The sequence below is a fragment of the Oncorhynchus mykiss genome, chromosome 9 (genome assembly GCF_057628025.1).
Source record: "Oncorhynchus mykiss isolate SJ-2025 chromosome 9, ASM5762802v1, whole genome shotgun sequence".
In the NCBI taxonomy this organism is placed as follows: domain Eukaryota; kingdom Metazoa; phylum Chordata; class Actinopteri; order Salmoniformes; family Salmonidae; genus Oncorhynchus; species Oncorhynchus mykiss.
The window spans coordinates 48781821-48800204 of record NC_143030.1 but is presented as its reverse complement, the minus strand read 5'-3'; the positions used below and the strand labels follow the sequence as shown (position 1 = coordinate 48800204).

The 18384-nt window shown below is 48.9% G+C and overlaps 1 protein-coding gene across 16 annotated transcripts in view; it reads left to right on the top strand.

The window, feature by feature from the left end:
- The window catches only part of prdm16 (PR domain containing 16), a 233898-nt gene that overhangs the window by 83868 nt on the left and 131646 nt on the right, over positions 1 to 18384 (top strand). The gene's annotated exons all lie outside the window — the stretch shown is intronic.

Here is an 18384-nt window from a genome sequence, read left to right as displayed (position 1 = left end):
TTGGTCAAATCCTCCTACACTGTCATTGAGGGGGTTGAGTTGCCCATACAGTCTATTTATTTTTCTGCATCTCTCATCCTCCCTATTATAATAATACATAGGTTTTATATAGCGCTCTTTATGGACCCAAAGTCGATTTACAATTGTTTCAAAAATCTCTGTCTCTGTCTCTGTCTCTGTCTCTCTCTGTCTCTCTCTGTCTCTGTCTCTCTGTCTCTCTGTCTCTCTGTCTCTCTGTCTCTCTGTCTCTCTGTCTCTCTCTCTCTCTGTCTCTCTGTCTCTCTGTCTCTCTGTCTCTCTGTCTCTCTGTCTCTCTGTCTCTCTGTCTCTCTGTCTCTCTGTCTCTCTGTCTCTCTCTCTCTCTCTCTCTCTCTGTCTCTCTCTCTCTCAGATGACTCCTCTAAGTCAGGAGTAGTAGCTTTTTGTCCATGAATCATCCCAGGCCTTGCCCTCTTGTCTCCCCTGTCCAACCCATATCTGTAAATCTGTCACACCTCCTCCACAGCACATATTTCACATGAATTTCCATCTATGGTATTCCTTGTTTTGCTTTAAGGAATACATCAATATGTACAGTACCAGTCAAAAGTGTGGACACACCTACTCATTCAAGGGTTTTTCTTTATTTTGACTATTTTCTACATTGTAGAATAATAGTGTAGACATCAAAACTATGAAATAACACATATGGAATCATGTAGTAACCAACAAAGTGTTCTTCAAAGTTGCCTCTGACAGCTTTACACACGCTTGGCATTCTCTCAACCAGCTTCACCTGGAATGCTTTTGCAACAGTCTTGAAGGAGTTCCCACAAATGCTGAGCACTTGTTGGCTGCTTTTCCTTCACTCTGCGGTCCGACTTATCCCAAACCATCTCAATTTGGTTGAGGTCGGGTGATTGTGGAGGCCAGGTCATCTGATGCAGCACTCCATCACTCTCCTTCTTGGTAAAATAGCCCTTACACAGCCTTGTCCTGTTGAAAATCAAATGATAGTCCCACTAAGCCCAAACCAGATGGGATGGCATATCGCTGCAGAATGCTGTGGTAGCCATGCTGGTTAAGTGTGCCTTGAATTCTAAATCAATTACAGTGTCACCAGCAAAGCACCCCCCACACCATAACACCTCCTCCTCCATGCTTTACGGTGGGAAATACACATGCGGAGATCATCCGTTCACCCACACCACGCAAAGACACAGAGGTTGGAACCAAAAATCTCCAATTTGGATTCCAGACCAAAGGACAGATTTTCACCAGTCTAATGTCCATTGCCTGTGTTTCTTGGCCCATGGAGTCTTCTCTGAACAGTTGATGTAGAGATGTGTCTATTACTTGAACTTTGTGAATCATTTATTTGGGCTGCAATTTCCGAGGCTCGTAACTCTAATGAACTTATCCTCGGCAGCAGAGGTAACTCTGGTCTTCCGTTCCTGTAGTGGTCCTCACGAGAGCCAGTTTCCTCATACCACAGCAGAGGTAACTCTGGTCTTCCGTTCCTGTAGTGGTCCTCACGAGAGCCAGTTTCCTCATACCACAGCAGAGGTAACTCTGGTCTTCCGTTCCTGTAGTGGTCCTCACGAGAGCCAGTTTCATCATACCACTTGATAGTTTTTGTGACTGCAGTGTGTAAATATACAGTGGGGCAAAAAAGTAGTCAGCCACCATTTGTGCAAGTTCTCCCACTTAAAAAGATGACCTATTTTCATCATAGGTACACTTCAACAATGACAGACAAAATGAGAAAACAAAATCCAGAAAATCACATTGTAGGATTTTTAATGAATTTATTTGCAAATTATGGTGGAAAATAAGTATTTGGTCACCTACAAAACAAGCAAGATTTCTGGCTCTCACAGACCTGTAACTTCTTCTTTAAGAGGCTCCTCTGTTCTCCACTCGTTACCTGTATTAATGACACCTGTTTGAACTTGTTATCAGTATAAAAGACACCTGTCCACAACCTCAAACAGTCACACTCCAAACTCCACTATGGCCAAGACCAAAGAGCTGTCAAAGGACACCAGAAACAAAATTGTAGACCTGCACCAGGCTGGGAAGACTGAATCTGCAATAGGTAAGCGGCTTGGTTTGAAGAAATCAACTGTGGGAGCAATTATTAGGAAATGGAAGACGTACAAGACCACTGATAATCTCCCTCGATCTGGGGCTCCATGCAAGATCTCACCCCGTGGGGTCAAATTGATCACAAGAACGGTGAGCAAAAATCCCAGAACCACACGGGGGGACCTAGTGAATGACCTGCAGAGAGCTGGGACCAAAGTAACAAAGCCTACCATCAGTAACACACTACGCCGCCAGGGACTCAAATCCTGCAGTGCCAGACGTGTCCCCCTGCTTAAGCCAGTACATGTCCAGGCCCGTCTGAAGTTTGCTAGAGAGCATTTGGATGATCCAGAAGAAGATTGGGAGAATGTCATAAGATCAGATGAAACCAAAATATAACTTTTTGGTAAAAACTCAACTCGTGTTTGGAGGACAAAGAATGCTGAGTTGCATCCAAAGAACACCATACCTACTGTGAAGCATGGGGGTGGAAACATCATGCTTTGGGGCTGTTTGTCTGCAAAGGGACCGGGACGACTGATCCGTGTAAAGGAAAGAATGAATGGGGCCATGTATCGTGAGATTTTGAGTGAAAACCTCCTTCCTTCCATCAGCCAGGGCATTGAAGATGAAATGTGGCTGGGTCTTTCAGCATGACAATGATCCCAAACACACCGCCCGGGCAACGAAGGAGTGGCTTCGTAAGAAGCACTTCAAGGTCCTGGAGTGGCCTAGCCAGTCTCCAGATCTCAACCCCATAGAAAATCTTTGGCGGGAGTTGAAAGTCTGTGTTGCCCAGCAACAGCCCCAAAACATCACTGCTCTAGAGGAGATCTGCATGGAGGAATGGGCCAAAATACCAGCAACAGTGTGTGAAAACCTTGTGAAGACTTACAGAACACGTTTGACCTCTGTCCATTGCAAACAAAGGGTATATAACAAAGTATTGAGAAACTTTAGTTATTGACCAAATACTTATTTTCCACCATAATTTGCAAATAAATTCATAAAAAATCCTACAATGAGATTTTCTGGATTTTGTTTTTCTCATTTTGTCTGTCATAGTTGAAGTGTACCTATGATGAAAATTACAGGCCTCTCTCATCTTTTTAAGTGGGAGAACTTGCACAATTGGTGGCTGACTAAATACTGTTTTGCCCCACTGTATAGGACGCTTCAAAACCTTATTCCTTATGATTTATATTTTGACTGTCTCTTTTGACATTCATGAATGTTATTCAATGCAACTAATTCAATATTTTATCAAATCATTTTCAATTTTTTTTATTTTTATACCTACAGATGTCCTAAAATTCCAAATCAAGTAGCTTAATGATCAATGGTATGATCATCTTATTTGACTTTTAGGGGTTCAACTTGGAATGGTTGGAAAGGGTGAGCTCAGTCAGACAGTCAGGAGGAGGAGGCTGTGAAACTGTTTGTTTTCTCTCTTTTGTCTCCACAACACTGGACAGCCCAGCCACTCAATCACCATGTCCTTCCATAGCCTGTCTCATGATCCTGCACTTCGTCTTCTTCATTAGAGGAAGTGCGCTGACGTCTGAAACCGCCGGCCTAGTGTGTGTGGTGCACCGTTCCACTCCGTACCATTCGACGCGATAAAGAGAGATCCTGTTTGAGCTGCATGAGCTTGACCTGCCCCAATGTGACCGTGTGCCTGTGCCAGCTGATATGACCAAGCACTTTAGCGATTCACTACGTCCCAACCCAGCTCAACTCACCTACCTCATATCCACTTTGGGATTTACAAATGACTCTTTTGGGGGTTTGCTCATCTCTCAATGACTACTACATTTACTTCACGTTTTGGTCATTCTGATAAATGTGCACCAGAGGAATGTCTTCACTCATATCCTTGATTGATCGTTTGGATCTCAATCAAACGGTATTTATAGAACATTTCCACATATTTTCATGGTGAAATACTAGAACAAATGATGTAAATGTAAAATAGAATACAATTCAAATAAGTGAATCTACCCTCTTCTGGCGGGAGGCAACAATGCAGCGGGGAGAGAGAGCCAGGATCACAGCTAGGCTGCCCTTTCTCTCTCCAGCTTAATGCAGAGGCTAGAGACACTCCCCTTCTAACTTGGGTCCTACACACACACATGAACACACACACACACATACGAATACACATATGTATGCACATACGCACGCACGAACACACAGAGGACTAGACAAACAAGTCCGCACACACACACACTTAGCTCAACCTTTAAGTGCTCCAGCATTGCAGAGTCAGCTGCTCTCCAGTCCACTCACTCCTTCCCTGTGGTGTAGGGGGCTAGAGACAGGGCCCTCACCATCCCAGTGGCCCCTCTCTCTCTCTCTCTCTCTCTCTCTCTCTCTCTCTCTCTCTCGCCACCTCTCTCGCCACCTCTCTGCACTCCTGCCCCCTCCTCCCACACACACACACTAATATGATGGATCACCACAGGGCCTATTGAGTCTTCAGCACACAAACACACACACACCTGCCCCTCTCGACTAAAAGTCTTCAAGGTTTCAAAAAGATCTCTTTATAACTTTCTGATACCGTAGATATGATTTTCTATAATATCATTCTTTAAGTATGTTCAACATTGATGCTCAACATGTCATTTGTTAAAATATTTCTGAGTGGCTGATCTATTCCAACATGGCGACTGTGGAATGTTGTCTTTAAGACACTGAGAGCATATGCACTTTTAGGAACGTTTTTTATTGATTCCCACTCTCCCTTCCCTCCCTCTCTTTCCTCCCGCTCCTTTCCTTGGCCAGTCTCTCCCCCCCCCTTGTCTCCTGATCTTCTCCTGGGCTCTGGGGTCCCGGCGCTTCTAATTCCGCCTTATCAGTGAAGTAATTTAGCCGGCACAGCTTGGGTTTCTGTCGCACGGCGAGCGCCCCATTGTCCTGCGCAGCTGTAGCCCAGATAAACTCTCAGACGGAACAAAGTCCGCATGACCTTTAACAAACCCAAATCTCACTTTTTTCCCCCAACACCCGCCACCCCTCCTCCGAAATCATTTCTGAAGAGTTTGGGTTTGAGCTGGTCCTGGTGGCAATGTGGAGGGCCTAAGGAGAGAGAAGGATAAGTGGGGGGTTTGGGAGTGTGTGTGGAGGGGGGGGGGGGGGGGGTCAGAGAGGCTTGAGCAAGCGTGAGAGGGACAGGGAAGAGGGATTAGGATGCCTGACTGGCTCTGTCCAGTGGCACTCGGGGAAGGGGCTGGGAAATTAAGTGCAAGCAAAGCATTCAACAGTTTTTTCCTCTGGATGTGCAGGGGGAGGGGCTGGGAAATAAAGTGCAAGCAAAGCATTCAGCAGTTTTTTCCTCTGGATGTGCAGGGGGAGGGGCTGGGAAATAAAGTGCAAGCAAAGCATTCAACAGTTTTTTCCTCTGGATGTGCAGGGGGAGGGGCTGGGAAATAAAGTGCATGCAAAGCATTCAACAGTTTTGTTCCTCTGGATGTGCAGGGGGAGGGGCTGGGAAATAAAGTGCAAGCAAAGCATTCAACAGTTTTTTCCTCTGGATGTGCAGGGGGAGGGGCTGGGAAATAAAGTGCAAGCAAAGCATTCAACAGTTTTTTCCTCTGGATGTGCAGGGGGAGGGGCTGGGAAATAAAGTGCAAGCAAAGCATTCAACAGTTTTTTCCTCTGGATGTGCAGGGGGAGGGGCTGGGAAATAAAGTGCAAGCAAAGCATTCAACAGTTTTTTCCTCTGGATGTGCAGGGGGAGGGGCGACAGTGGTGGGATACTTTATATAAGACCTGACCACTTTCACCTTCCAACCCATGCTCAACTGCTCTTCGATGACAATGACTGACATCGGTGTCAGATCGGGCCAGGATGTGGTCCCGAACTCTTTCTGACTGTCTGTCATTGTCACCGTAGAGCGGCATTACACCCGAGGTTGAATGTTCCCGGTAAACCTTTGTCTGAGGAAAGCAACTATTTTCTCTTCAGGTTTTGAAGTACTTCTTGGGTGTAATGCCGTCATTTTTTCGCTCGCTTTAACTTTGAAGGTTGCACTTGATCACTAGTCCCGGTTCCCAAACATACCACAAAATACCAGAAGTTATTTACAGAAGGACTGTTTCAATTCCAGCAATTCCCTTTTGGTTGTTATCATGTCCCCCTCACTCCTCCACGTTGGCACCCGGCCCAAGTGCAGTCTGCGCGGGATTGTTGCTTTGACACAGGGGAACGGTGAAGAGGAACGGTTGAAGTGTAGTGGCCAGGGGAGGGGATGAAGAGGGTTAGGGAGGGTGGGGGACAGGGGTAGAGATCGAGCACGCTGGAGAGAGCACATGAAAAAAGGGGCCCTTCATTTTTTTAACCACTGTCATCCTTCAAAAAAAGAAAAACAACCTCAATGAGCACTCCAAGATTTAAATCCTACACAGTCCCAGCATCTGTCCATCAGGGGCAGCTAATGAAAAGATCCAAGAGAGGGGTGGTGGTGGTGGGGGATGGATGGGAGTATGACAGGCCCAGACCTGGTGATTGAATGAGGAGTTGGGATGGGATGGGGGGGTGGGAGGGTGGTGGTTGAAGTGGGTCGTCCATGGGTCGTCCATGCCCCCGGCTGGCCCACTCCACCACTCCATGGCCTTGGTCAGGGCGGCCCTTGAGCACCGGCCGGGCTGGGCAACGAGACGACGGGGGTTCCCAGGGAGATGAGCGGCACGGAGGAGCCCACGAGGGATTAACTTTTCACATGGCTGGGAGGGCCGCGCCTGAAAAGACCTGACAACCCCGACGGCTTTATTAAAAAAGCCCCAAAGAGGAGAGGGAAGGAGGGAGGGAAGGAGGAGGAGAGAGGGGGGGGGAGGGGGGAATTCTTCACATGGGCCTGAGAGAGGGATTTTGTCTATAGGGTGTCTTTTTTTCTTTTTTATGAGAACGACCCACTTGGTTTTAGAACGACCAAATTGTTCCCTGCTCTTTGCTGTGCTTGAGATCCCTGTCTAAAGATGTGGGTGGCTGCTGCTGGTGCAGATTGCTGGCTCCTGTCACTGAAATGGGCCTGAGATGTGGTCTAATGAGAACATTACAGGTGAATTTGACATTTCCTCAGCAGATTGCATACATACTTCTTTGCATAAGTACTTGCGTGTACAAATCAATATTATGTTGCAATAGTCAACTAAAGTCTCCCCTTGATAGTTTTGTCATACATCCTACATTGGTTCTACCACACAACATCGTCAATTTGACATCTTCCTTACACGGCTGTCTTCATTACTCTCATTACACTTTTTTTTTGGAAGTCATGGAAACTTTACCTGCTTAAGGTTCTAAATCTCAATCTGGCGAGACCCGCCCTGTTTCCTTCCCCGATGAATCGCCTCTCTCAGTTTGCACTGTGAGAAAAGAGTGGAAATCAAAACAAACGGTCCCAGAGAGATTGGGTTGGCTTTCTGGCGGTGGGCAGATCAGCCACCAGACCTCCCCTGTACTGTGGCCACCTAATACCGCTCCTCTACCTGGCCAAGCCAAGGCAGAGTGGCTGGACAGCAGGGTCAGAGAAGGTAGCACGGTGTTACCTTTCAGCCTGCACAGCTTCCTACACTACCTCAACATAGCTTTGTTCCTCTGTCGTCAAGGGCACACATTTTTAGGACAGTTTTTTTGGGGGGTGTTATACACAGGCACTGCATTTTTTTTAGAAATATTTTTTTTAGGTAACCTTTAAATACGATACATTTATTGACAAGCGGCCGATAGCTTGGATCTTGATCTCATGGTTTCACTTCGGGATTTGACGTAATTGGATGAACGTCAATTTTTGACCCATTAATTCCGCGTGGTTACAGGGTTCATTCCGCGTGGTTACGGGGTTATAAAACAGAAACGACACAAAGGTTTAAGTTTAGGTATGAGTCCTGATGGGTTTGGTGAAAGCATATCATCAAATACTATCCTTGCTTGCTCAACAATTGTGACGTGGGTTGCTAGGGACCAGCCTGAGAGAACCACCAAAGCCCATCTCACTTTTCCATTGTGACTGTATCTCGAGACGGGAGATACCTAGAAATACCTGATAATACTTAGCTACTAGTGTGACAATAAGCACATGGAAGGGAAGTAGTAATTTCACTCAGATCCATATTAATGTAGCGAAGACGTCGTCTATAGCACGTGCTGAGGAGGTCATGTCTACATTCACTATGGGGACGATTTTCCCATAACACATGTGCATAGCTTCAGCTCTACGGTTACTGTGTTTACTGTTCCAGGTTCCACAATACCTTTCATTGGTCCCCCCCACCTCACCCGTCTGCCCAAACCCAAATCTGGAGACAAACCCCTCATCTCGTCTCATCTCCTGCTTCCTGTCTCAGTATCCTGAGCCGGTAGAGGCTGAGTGGAGCGCTGGGGGAAAGCTGATCTGATGTTGGCACTGCCGAACACACAGGGAGCGCAGAAACGGACAACCTCAACGAGGCCTGTGGTTCCTTCCTTTAAGGCCCACCCCTCCCTTCCTTCCTCCGTCCATCTCAAAAGTCCCCAAGAAGGACTGGAGCTCAGGCGAATCGCCACCATTTCAAGGCTTTTCGATCGGCGTCGTAAGCGTCCAACCCCACGACTCTGAAGTCGGGAGGCTGCATCTTTCCTATTTCCTATTTCCCCCTTCCTCGTTCATTTGATTCACCTTTGTCTGGACCAAAGAGGGGTTTCTGCTGCTGGCAATTCAAATCCTCACCTCCCCCATGTGAGGCACCTTGCACTTGACCTAGCTGTAGGAAAGGTCTTGATTGCTTTAATAACAGTCCTTGGACCTGGAAGGTAGGCGTTCTTTAAGGCATAGTGCTGAGAAGGAGCACATTAGGAGAGGTGGGGGGACGCTGGGCTCTGTGGTCGTAGGGAGGTTGATTAGGTTCCTCTAAAGTGTGTCAGAGGAAAGACAAATACAAATATGTGAAGGGTTGGGGAGGCAGAGAGATGTAGCGGAACTGCCGTATGCATGCCTAATTAGAAAGGGGGAGAGCGAGAGTGAGGCGTCTGTGGACTGGAACTTGAGGTGTGTTTTGTGTGTCTGCGCGTGTGTGTGCATCCGTGTGCGTGGCGGTGGGGGAACTCTGTTCAGTCGTCATTTGTTCATGAACTACGCCAAAGTCAGGCGCTCCCTAAATAGGGTCCGGGGGTGCCACGGGGAAAGTGAAGGGTTAGGCCCAGATTTAGTCTGAATTAGGCGCTCCATTCAGAGCCAGTGAAAGGCCCCTGAGCCTGCCTTTCTCCACCAGTAAATTGGGAGGAAATCTGGCCATTGTGGCGAGTTTTGAAGCGGCTGGGGGTTTTGTGCCGTGCTTACCTATAGATGAGTGGCCAGACAATAGAGTGTACGTCCAGCAGCCACAGATCAGTGTGGGGACGCTGCGGGTCCCCGAGGGGAAAGGTCAAACCAAGTGTTCTGTCAGCAAGGACTGGAATAAAAGCAACAGGATCATCATGACGTACGTGCATTATAAGATGAGGCAAACACATTATAAGCCGTTCATAGATTCTTAAAAATGCATTACACATGGCCTGTACGCATATGTGACCCCATTGGACAGAATGTAGGAATATTGTCCTCCGTTATACTTCTGTGTTCACGGGAGTACCCAATTTGTCAGTCACTTCTAATCACATATGAGATGTCGTCATCTAGTTTACGAGCCCAAAAAAATGAAGTGATCTTTTGAGTGAGGGCGACAGATTGTCAAATAAAGGCACTCAATTGTACTTTTATCCAGACGGTTTCATATCAGGAACATCACTCTGTTTTATTGGCTTAGCCTTCGGTTTCAACCGTGACTCTGACCCCGTTCAGTCAAAGTATCAACAGTATTCCTCTGTTCCTCTGTCTGTTACTGTATCTGAAAGTACGGTTATTTCTCTAGGCCCTCACCTATCACCCAAATCCAGCGACTCAACGTCGTCTCTCTCTTTTGTGTCGTCGACGTTGTTGCCGGTCGCGAAAACACACGGAAGGTGACTTCTGACAGCTCTGGCTAATTTGAACACCGTTTAGCCAAGCCCCGGTGAAAAGCGGCGTCGACCAAAAGCACTGCCGCTAACCAATTGACCGTATTCAGAGCGGGAGTGAGACGCTGGGAAGCCGGCCAGGTCCGCTGTGGTTCAGAAAAGAGCAAATTGGACGCCAGCTTTGTTCCCACTTCTTTGCTTCTTCCTTTCTCCCTCGCCTCCCTTTAGGCTCCGGCGTTTGTCAGGATGAGAGGAGGGGAGAAGAGAGGGAACATTTAGCAGGAGTTTGGGGAGCGTTAGCCAGGTTCAGGAGGCTTCGAGCTTTGGTAGATCTGCTGTGAAGGTCAAGGCATGTACACATAGCTTGGGACATGGGCCCACTGCTCCCTCTACTGCTCTTGTAGGTACTTGTTAATCAGATGACAATAATGACAACGTATGTGATGATAAAGAAGGTGGTGCTGTTGGTGTTGACGACAATGAAATAGTTAATCCACTTTGTATTCTATATATCAAAGCGGTGCTCCATACGTAATGATGACCCTCGGAGGAGACAGCAAACATATGTTTGCTTATGTTCACCTGCGACGGGCAATCCAGCCAACCAGTGGTCGTATGCCCTGCCCTGCCCTCCCCTCCCTCCCTCCTTACCTCCTTCCTTCTCTCTCTTTCTCTTTCTCTCTCTCCCCCCCCCCCCCCCCCCCCCCCGATTGGTGGGCCATGCCTGTGCCATGTTTCTCATCACCGCGCTTGTACCCTCTTCCTGGCCAGCATCGCCCCGCTGTCCCTTCAGGAGTCCCCCCTCTTCCAGTCTCATTAATCAACGTCAAGACGACGGGGCCCACCAACAACAAGACCAGCATTCTTACCCCCCCCCCCCCTCAGTCCTTCGTATATCTCATTGTCCCCACTCCACCCATTCAGGTCAGCGACATGAAAGGGGATGAGGCAGAAAACACACAGAAGAGGAGAAAAGAGGAAAAGAGAAGATGTCTCTCTCTCTCTCTCTCTACTTCTCTCTCTCTCTCTACGTCTCTCTCTCTCTCTCCTTCTCTCTCTCTCCTCTCTCTCTCTCTCTACTTCTCTCTCTCTCTCTACTTCTCTCTCTCTCTACTTCTCTCTCTCTACTTCTCTCTCTCTCTACTTCTCTCTCTCTCTCTACTTCTCTCTCTCTCCTTCTCTCTCTCTCCTTCTCTCTCTCTCTACTTCTCTCTCTCTCTACTTCTCTCTCTCTCTCTACGTCTCTCTCTCTCTACGTCTCTCTCTCTCTCCTTCTCTCTCTCTCTACGTCTCTCTCTCTCTACGTCTCTCTCTCTCTCCTTCTCTCTCTCTCTCTCCTCTCTCTCTCTCTCTCTACGTCTCTCTCTCTCTCTCCTTCTCTCTCTCTCCTCTCTCTCTCTCTCTACTTCTCTCTCTCTCTCCTTCTCTCTCTCTCTCTCTACTTCTCTCTCTCTCTCTACGTCTCTCTCTCTCTCGCCTTCTCTCTCTCTCCTCTCTCTCTCTCTACTTCTCTCTCTCTCTCTACGTCTCTCTCTCTCCTCTCTCTCTCCTCTCTCTCTCTCTCTACTTCTCTCTCTCTCTACGTCTCTCTCTCTCTCTCCTTCTCTCTCTCTCCTCTCTCTCTCTCTCTACTTCTCTCTCTCTCTCTATGTCTCTCTCTCTCTCTCCTTCTCTCTCTCTCCTCTCTCTGTCTCTCTACTTCTCTCTCTCTCTCTACGTCTCTCTCTCTCTCTCCTTCTCTCTCTCTCCTCTCTCTCTCTCTCTACTTCTCTCTCTCTCTCTACGTCTCTCTCTCTCTCTCCTTCTCTCTCTCTCCTTCTCTCTCTCTCTCCTCTCTCTCTCTCCTTCTCTCTCTCTCTCTACTTCTCTCTCTCTCTCTCTACTTCTCTCGCTCTATCTCTACTTCTCTCTCTCTACTTCTCTCTCTCTACTTCTCTCTCTCTACTTCTCTCCCTCTACTTCTCTCTCTACTTCTCTCTCTCTTTCTCTCTACTTCTCTCTCTCTCATTCTGAGAAATACTCTTCACAGCGCGGCACTCGGAAAGGCTCAGAAGAGCCGGTCGGTTAAATAATTCATGGGAGAAATGAGAAGAAGGCCATTGATGAAGTTGAGGATCTTGTATGCCAGCCTTTGTCCCCCAACCCCCCCACCCACCTCCCCTCCATGTCACCCTCCCCTCCGCCCCCCCTGGCGCTCATTGTCCCTTGTTTGTCATTAACCTTTACTGTAAGTCCGCGCTGCCCGGGTACTGCCACTTTCTGTCCCCCTCACCCACCCTCTTCTCCCCTCCTTCCTCCCCTCTTCATGGGAAAAAAAAATATCATCATGTCTTGTGTGAGAAAAGGGCCATGTTTTGAGGGCCATGCTGCTGATGTAGACGCTGTGATAGACAACGTAAATGCAGTAGTCATTAATCTGGACAGTGTATGAAGGCTTGTCACTGGCCGTGGGGGTTTTGCATAAATGAAATTGAGAGCGAGAGAGGGGGAGGGAAAGAGGGAGAGAGAGACCTATAACTGAGGTTTGGCACCCAGACTCTCTCACTTGGATACACGCGAGCATGCGCTGACACACACACACACACACACACACACACACACATGTACATACAGTGACGTGCTGAGCCCAGCTATAAAATCAGCACCTTCAGCACTTATAGATCAGCCCTCCGCTGTTCTCACTCCGCCACACTCCAGGGTGTTCTTCTCCCTGATATATTTACATTTGATGCGGTGCAACCTTTAGAAAGTGTTTTTAAAACCTTTAGAAAGTGTTTTTAAAACCTTTAGAAAGTGTTTTTAAAACCTTTAGAAAGTGTTTTTAAAACCTTTTAGAAAGTGTTTTTAAAACTCTACTAATAAACGGACTGGATGTTTCAGCGGGCCTCATGGTAGGGTGGTTAGAGAACCGGCGGTGGCGACAGCGTATGATCGCGGCATGGTGAGGCAAAGTACCAGGAACAGATGACAGACCGGCGAGCGAGAGTGATGCCGACTGCCACCCCCCCCCTTTAGATGACGGATGACCCCCCCCCCCCCCCCTTCTATTCATGTGAAAGGCTCTCGCCCCGGCCCCGTCACGTGATCACATGCCACATTGTGCTGTCGGCCGCCTGGCCAATAGTCCCCCTCTTGTCTCTGGCCAACCACAGGCAATCAGTCTTTTTTTCATCTTGTGGCTCCAACGAACCCCCCTGAACCCCTGACTACTAGACCCCTACATCCACATACTGTTCCTCTAGGCAGGTATGGATCTGCAGAGGGGAGGTGCAAGGGGAGAAGGAGGGAAGGGAGTAGAAGGAGGAAGGATGATCACTGGGCAGTAAATTGCCTTGCCAATCAATCTTTCCCAGTAGCCCTTGATGAAAAGCTGTCCAAACTTTCTCCCTCCCTCTTTAACTAACCCCTCCACAGCGGTCTATTAGGAGGGAGCCGGACATAGAGTGGACAAACAACACAGAAGATTAAATCGCCCTGGGGGGGGACTGGGGGGGGGGACTGGGGGGGACTGGGGGGGGAGTTGGAAAGAAGGTCTTTAAAGGAAGGGAGCGCCTGCTGAGTTTTTTGCGTGCTTTGGTTTTGAGCGGTGTGAGCGGAGTCAGACACACAAGGAGGGATAGAGGGAGAGGCTGAGAGAGAGGGAGAGGCTGAGAGAGAGGGAGAGGCTGAGAGAGAGGGAGAGGCTGAGAGAGAGGCTGAGAGAGAGGGAGAGGCTGAGAGAGAGGGAGAGAGAGAGGCTGAGAGAGAGGCTGAGAGAGAGGCTGAGAGAGAGGCTGGGAGAGAGGCTGAGAGAGGGAGAGGCTGAGAGAGGGAGAGGCTGAGAGAGGCAGAGGCTGAGAGAGAGGGAGAGGCTGAGAGAGAGGGAGAGGCTGAGAGAGAGGGAGAGGCTGAGAGAGAGGGAGAGGCTGAGAGAGAGGGAGAGGCTGAGAGAGAGGGAGAGGCTGAGAGGGGGAGAGGCTGAGAGAGAGAGGGGGAGAGGCTGAGAGAGAGAGGGGGAGAGGCTGAGAGAGGGAGAGGCTGAGAGAGAGAGAGGGAGAGGCTGAGAGAGAGAGAGGGAGAGGCTGAGAGAGAGAGAGGGAGAGGCTGAGAGAGAGAGGGAGAGGCTGGGATAGAGAGATAGAGAGGCTGAGAGAGAGACTGGGATAGAGAGGGAGAGGCTGAGAGAGGGAGAGGCTGAGAGAGGGAGAGGCTGAGAGAGGGAGAGGCTGAGAGAGGGGGAGAGGCTGGGAGGGAGAGGGAGAGAGGCTGGGAGGGAGAGGGAGAGAGGCTGGGAGGGAGAGGGAGAGAGGCTGGGAGGGAGAGAGAGAGAGAGAGGCTGGGAGAGAGAGAGAGAGAGGCTGGGAGAGAGAGAGGGAGAGGCTGGGAGGGAGAGAGAGATGGAGAGGCTGGGAGGGAGAGACGCGGCTGGGAGGGAGGAAGGTGGTGGTGGGGAGGCTTCATGGGTGGCATCGTTGACATGCAATGACTTAAAACATGTGACACCTCGCAATTACAACACATACTGGGCATTGGCGTCAGATGATTTTAGCTTGTTCTGTGAGTTTGACACACACACACACACACAGTGTGGATTCCTTTCTTCGGCAGTGCAGCACTTGTTAGCTGGCGGGTTTGGAGGTATCTTACTCCAGCACCCTGGGAGAGCAGCGGCTGTAGGGAATGTTAATTTGCTAATTTGTCGTTTTATATAAGACTGTGGGGCGGTGGGGGTAGGGTGTGTGTGCGTGCTGGTGGGGGTGGAGGAAGGGGGTAGCGGAGGGTTTAGCAACATGGGTGGGGGTGTTAGTGCCCGGTGACAGTCTGGCTCAGTGATGCAGATGACTCCCGACCAAGTTATTTTTCTCAGAGAAATCGGGCAAAAATACCATGACGGTTGGAGAGCAAAAAGTGTCTCCATGCCCATAGACGGTATTAAGATGTCTCTGTCTCTCTGATCCACGGCCACCTCCTCCTCCTCTGCCCCCCTCCTTCTCCCCTTGTCTCTCACTCTTTAAGTCTGGGACTTGGGCCAAGTGCCACCAAGGACACTCCAGGGCTAATAAATCATCCTCATTTCAACATCTGCCAGGCCCCCAGAAAGGGCTACCCCTCGCAAAGATGGGCCCTTGGCTTTCTTCCTCTACCCAGCGCCCCCGCCCGGACGGGACAAAACCCCCATTGTCCCATCCCCAAGTGAAGAAGAGACCTTCTTTTTCTCCCACATGACAAAAGCCGTCTGTAGCCAAGATGTGGGCTGCCAGCGGAGATGCCGGGGCCCCGGCGGGGTGCCCTCACTCTCCCCCTTCCCTCCCTCTCCCCTTCCCACCCTCCCTCTCCCCCTTCTCTCCCTCCTTCCATCCCTCTGCTTTCTGCTTTTAATACTCTCCTCCTGCGGGGTCACTCTCTCCGGTCGCCCCAGCCCCCTTTCATGCCGCCGCACTCTCAGCCTCTCTCCCTCTCGGCATAAAGACATCAAGTGACGGGAAGGGGGAGGTGGGGGGGAGGGCCGAATTGACAGAAAGAGATATTAGACATGGCTGTCATTTGCCACTCCCGGCTCCTTTTGTTCGGAGTGTCATGGAAATACGTACATAAACAGGCGTGGGGTTGAAAATCTGGGATCAGAAGCTTGTCGCATTATTCATATTGAGAGAAGGAAGAAAGAGAGAGAGAAAGAGAGGGAAAAAAACCTGCTGCTGCCAATTAAGAGAGAAGAAAACAAATCAATTCCCAGTGTTTAGATGTAGCTCCACGGCCAAAGTGAAGCTAAGCTATTCATTAGCTTTCTCCTGTGAGGTTTTCTAAAGATGGCCTGGCTCTTGGATTGTGTGTGTGTGTGTGCGCGCGTCTGTCAGAGCAGGAAGGAGAGGATCTGGAAAGGTGTCTTTAGGCTCATCGGTTACCCATAATGCTTCATGCTGCCTGAATGTGTGGCGCTCTTTCCCAGCACCTCGGACTCACCCTCAACAACGGCGAGATCCGCCCAGAACAGACTCTGGGCCAACCCCGTCTAGCTAACCTTCCCAAAACAACACCTCTTTACAAAAGAGGTAAAATCAGGCCATTTAGACTTAGAACACTTCACGGATGCATCCTGTGGTGAAAAGTACGTTGTCAATCAGAGCTGCTGTTTCAGATTTTTAGCTTGAATGGAGTGGCCCGAGTGTAATTGCGATTGCATTTTTCCCAGTAAGGAATAGTAACACGTGTTGTAGGAATAGAATCACTGACACAAAAAAAAGAGTTCTGTGTGACAGAATATGGGATTCAAACCCAGCTTGGTCTTTGTCAATGCCTTACTGTTGTATCAGGTAGAGTGAAAGAGCACACTGCATCCTGCTGCCACGTAAGGGCCTTGACTTTTTTTTAGTCATGGTTTGCTTTCCACGGTATTATAGTACAAGTGCTGATCATCAGACTGAGAAAATAGATGTTTTATGACAGCGATGCTTGGCCATAACTCATTCTCTTCGGGAGAGTGCCACTCCATTTTAGGCGCAATCAAGCGCCCCCAACGTACCTGAGCAGATTGCATTGATTAAACATAAACCCAATGCTCAGGGGGTTCCTATGCACAGTATGCTACCTTTAGTGTGTGTGTGTGTGTGTGTGTGTGTGCTCTCTCATTCCACATACTCCCTCGCTCCAGCCCGCCGTTGCCGTGTTGGCAGGGCGCTAAGCTACACAGCTATGCTAATGTTTTCATTTGCACAAACCTGCTCAAGCAGGTACTAATGAACTGCGTTTACCGGGCAACGCGCGTGATGAATTAGTCAATTAGCTATACTGCCACTTTTTTGTTTCATATTTTGCTCTGAATTATGTAAATGTGCGCCGTGTAATTAATGTTTTTTTTCTGGGGGGCTGCTTATTATGCGAGGTAGAAATGTATTTGGCCTCTGACGACGCATGTTCCCCTGTTACCGGGCACTCTTAGATGACGTAGGTGTGTCTTATCCCTCATGTCTTAAAGCGAGCTGTCCTCTTTCTCTAATCACATTCTTTATCACTTTCCATGAAGTACATTTCTGTCATATGTCCTCATACTCACATACATATAATGTTCCAGAACGTTGTCTATAGTGATGTTATGACACGGATCTATCCGTGATCGGAAAGCGGTTAGAAAACTCTGTGCAATGTTTTAGAAACCCATTCAATGGTCCCCCTTCGCCCCCATCCCACTCCACTCAGCCACAGACTGCATTCCTTTCGAGCTGGTCTCTTCTCTTCTCCACTCCTCCCCTCCCTCCACCCCTCCATACAAAACGTTTTGATTTCCAATTAGCCCCCGAGAAGAATCGCTAATTTGCTGCAGCCGAGACAGGGCCTTGACGTCTCAATCTGCAAGGTGTCAGTGCGGTGAAAAGGCGCGTTTCACACACACACACCATACACACACTACACACACACACACACACACACACACACACACACTACCCCAGAGAGACAGAGAGGGAGTGAGAAAGAGAGAGAGACAGGGGAAGAGAAGCCAGAAAAGAGAGACAAAGCGAGAGAAGGGAGGAAGATGGCGACTCTTTCTTTCGAGCGGTCGACCAGACGAGGCAAGCTGAAGAGAGGGGTGAGAAAGGGAGAGAGCCCTCGCTCCCCTTCAGCAGCAGTAGTAGCGTAGCCCGCAGCACCAGATTGCCTGTCCAGTCCCGTGGACGGTCAGTTCCCCCACACAACACACACATTGTCCGGGCTGCCAGAGGCGCTGGGCTCCTCTCCTCAGGGGGCTCGCCGGGCTGCACACATTAGAGATACTTGTTAGCCTTGGCTGGCTGTCTGTATACAGTATGGTTCAGTACAGAGGGAGAGGAGAGGAGAGGAGAGGAGAGGAGAGGAGAGGAGAGGAGAGGAGAGGAGAGGAGAGGAGAGGAGAGGAGAGGAGAGGATGGATTGAGAAATTGCCAATGGAGCCACACAAAAAAAAATGTAATTGTATGCTCCGAATATAGGCTGGAAGGATGAGTTCTGATCCGAGAGATACACTAACCCCATAAATTACACTTTAGTTTAGACAGTGAAAACAATGCGAAGAGGTCACGCGTACTGACTCCATTTTGGCTAGTATTTTCTCTATTCAAGTTTGCTGTAAGGAATTATACTATAATATTATCTTTTAAATATGAGTTGGGAAACGAGTGTTAAGTTTTGTGAGACAAGATGCTGAGGGAATGAATATTTTGGACTGGTATTGGTTTTGGCCGGGTATGAGTGTCTGTTGAGTCTGTCAGTCGACACAGGTCTCTCTCTTTTATCTCTTTCTGTCTCGAAGCACTCTTTCTCTCTCTTTCTTTCTCTCTCTTTCTTTCTCTCTCTTTCTTTCTCCCTCTTTCTCTTTTTCTCTTTCTTTC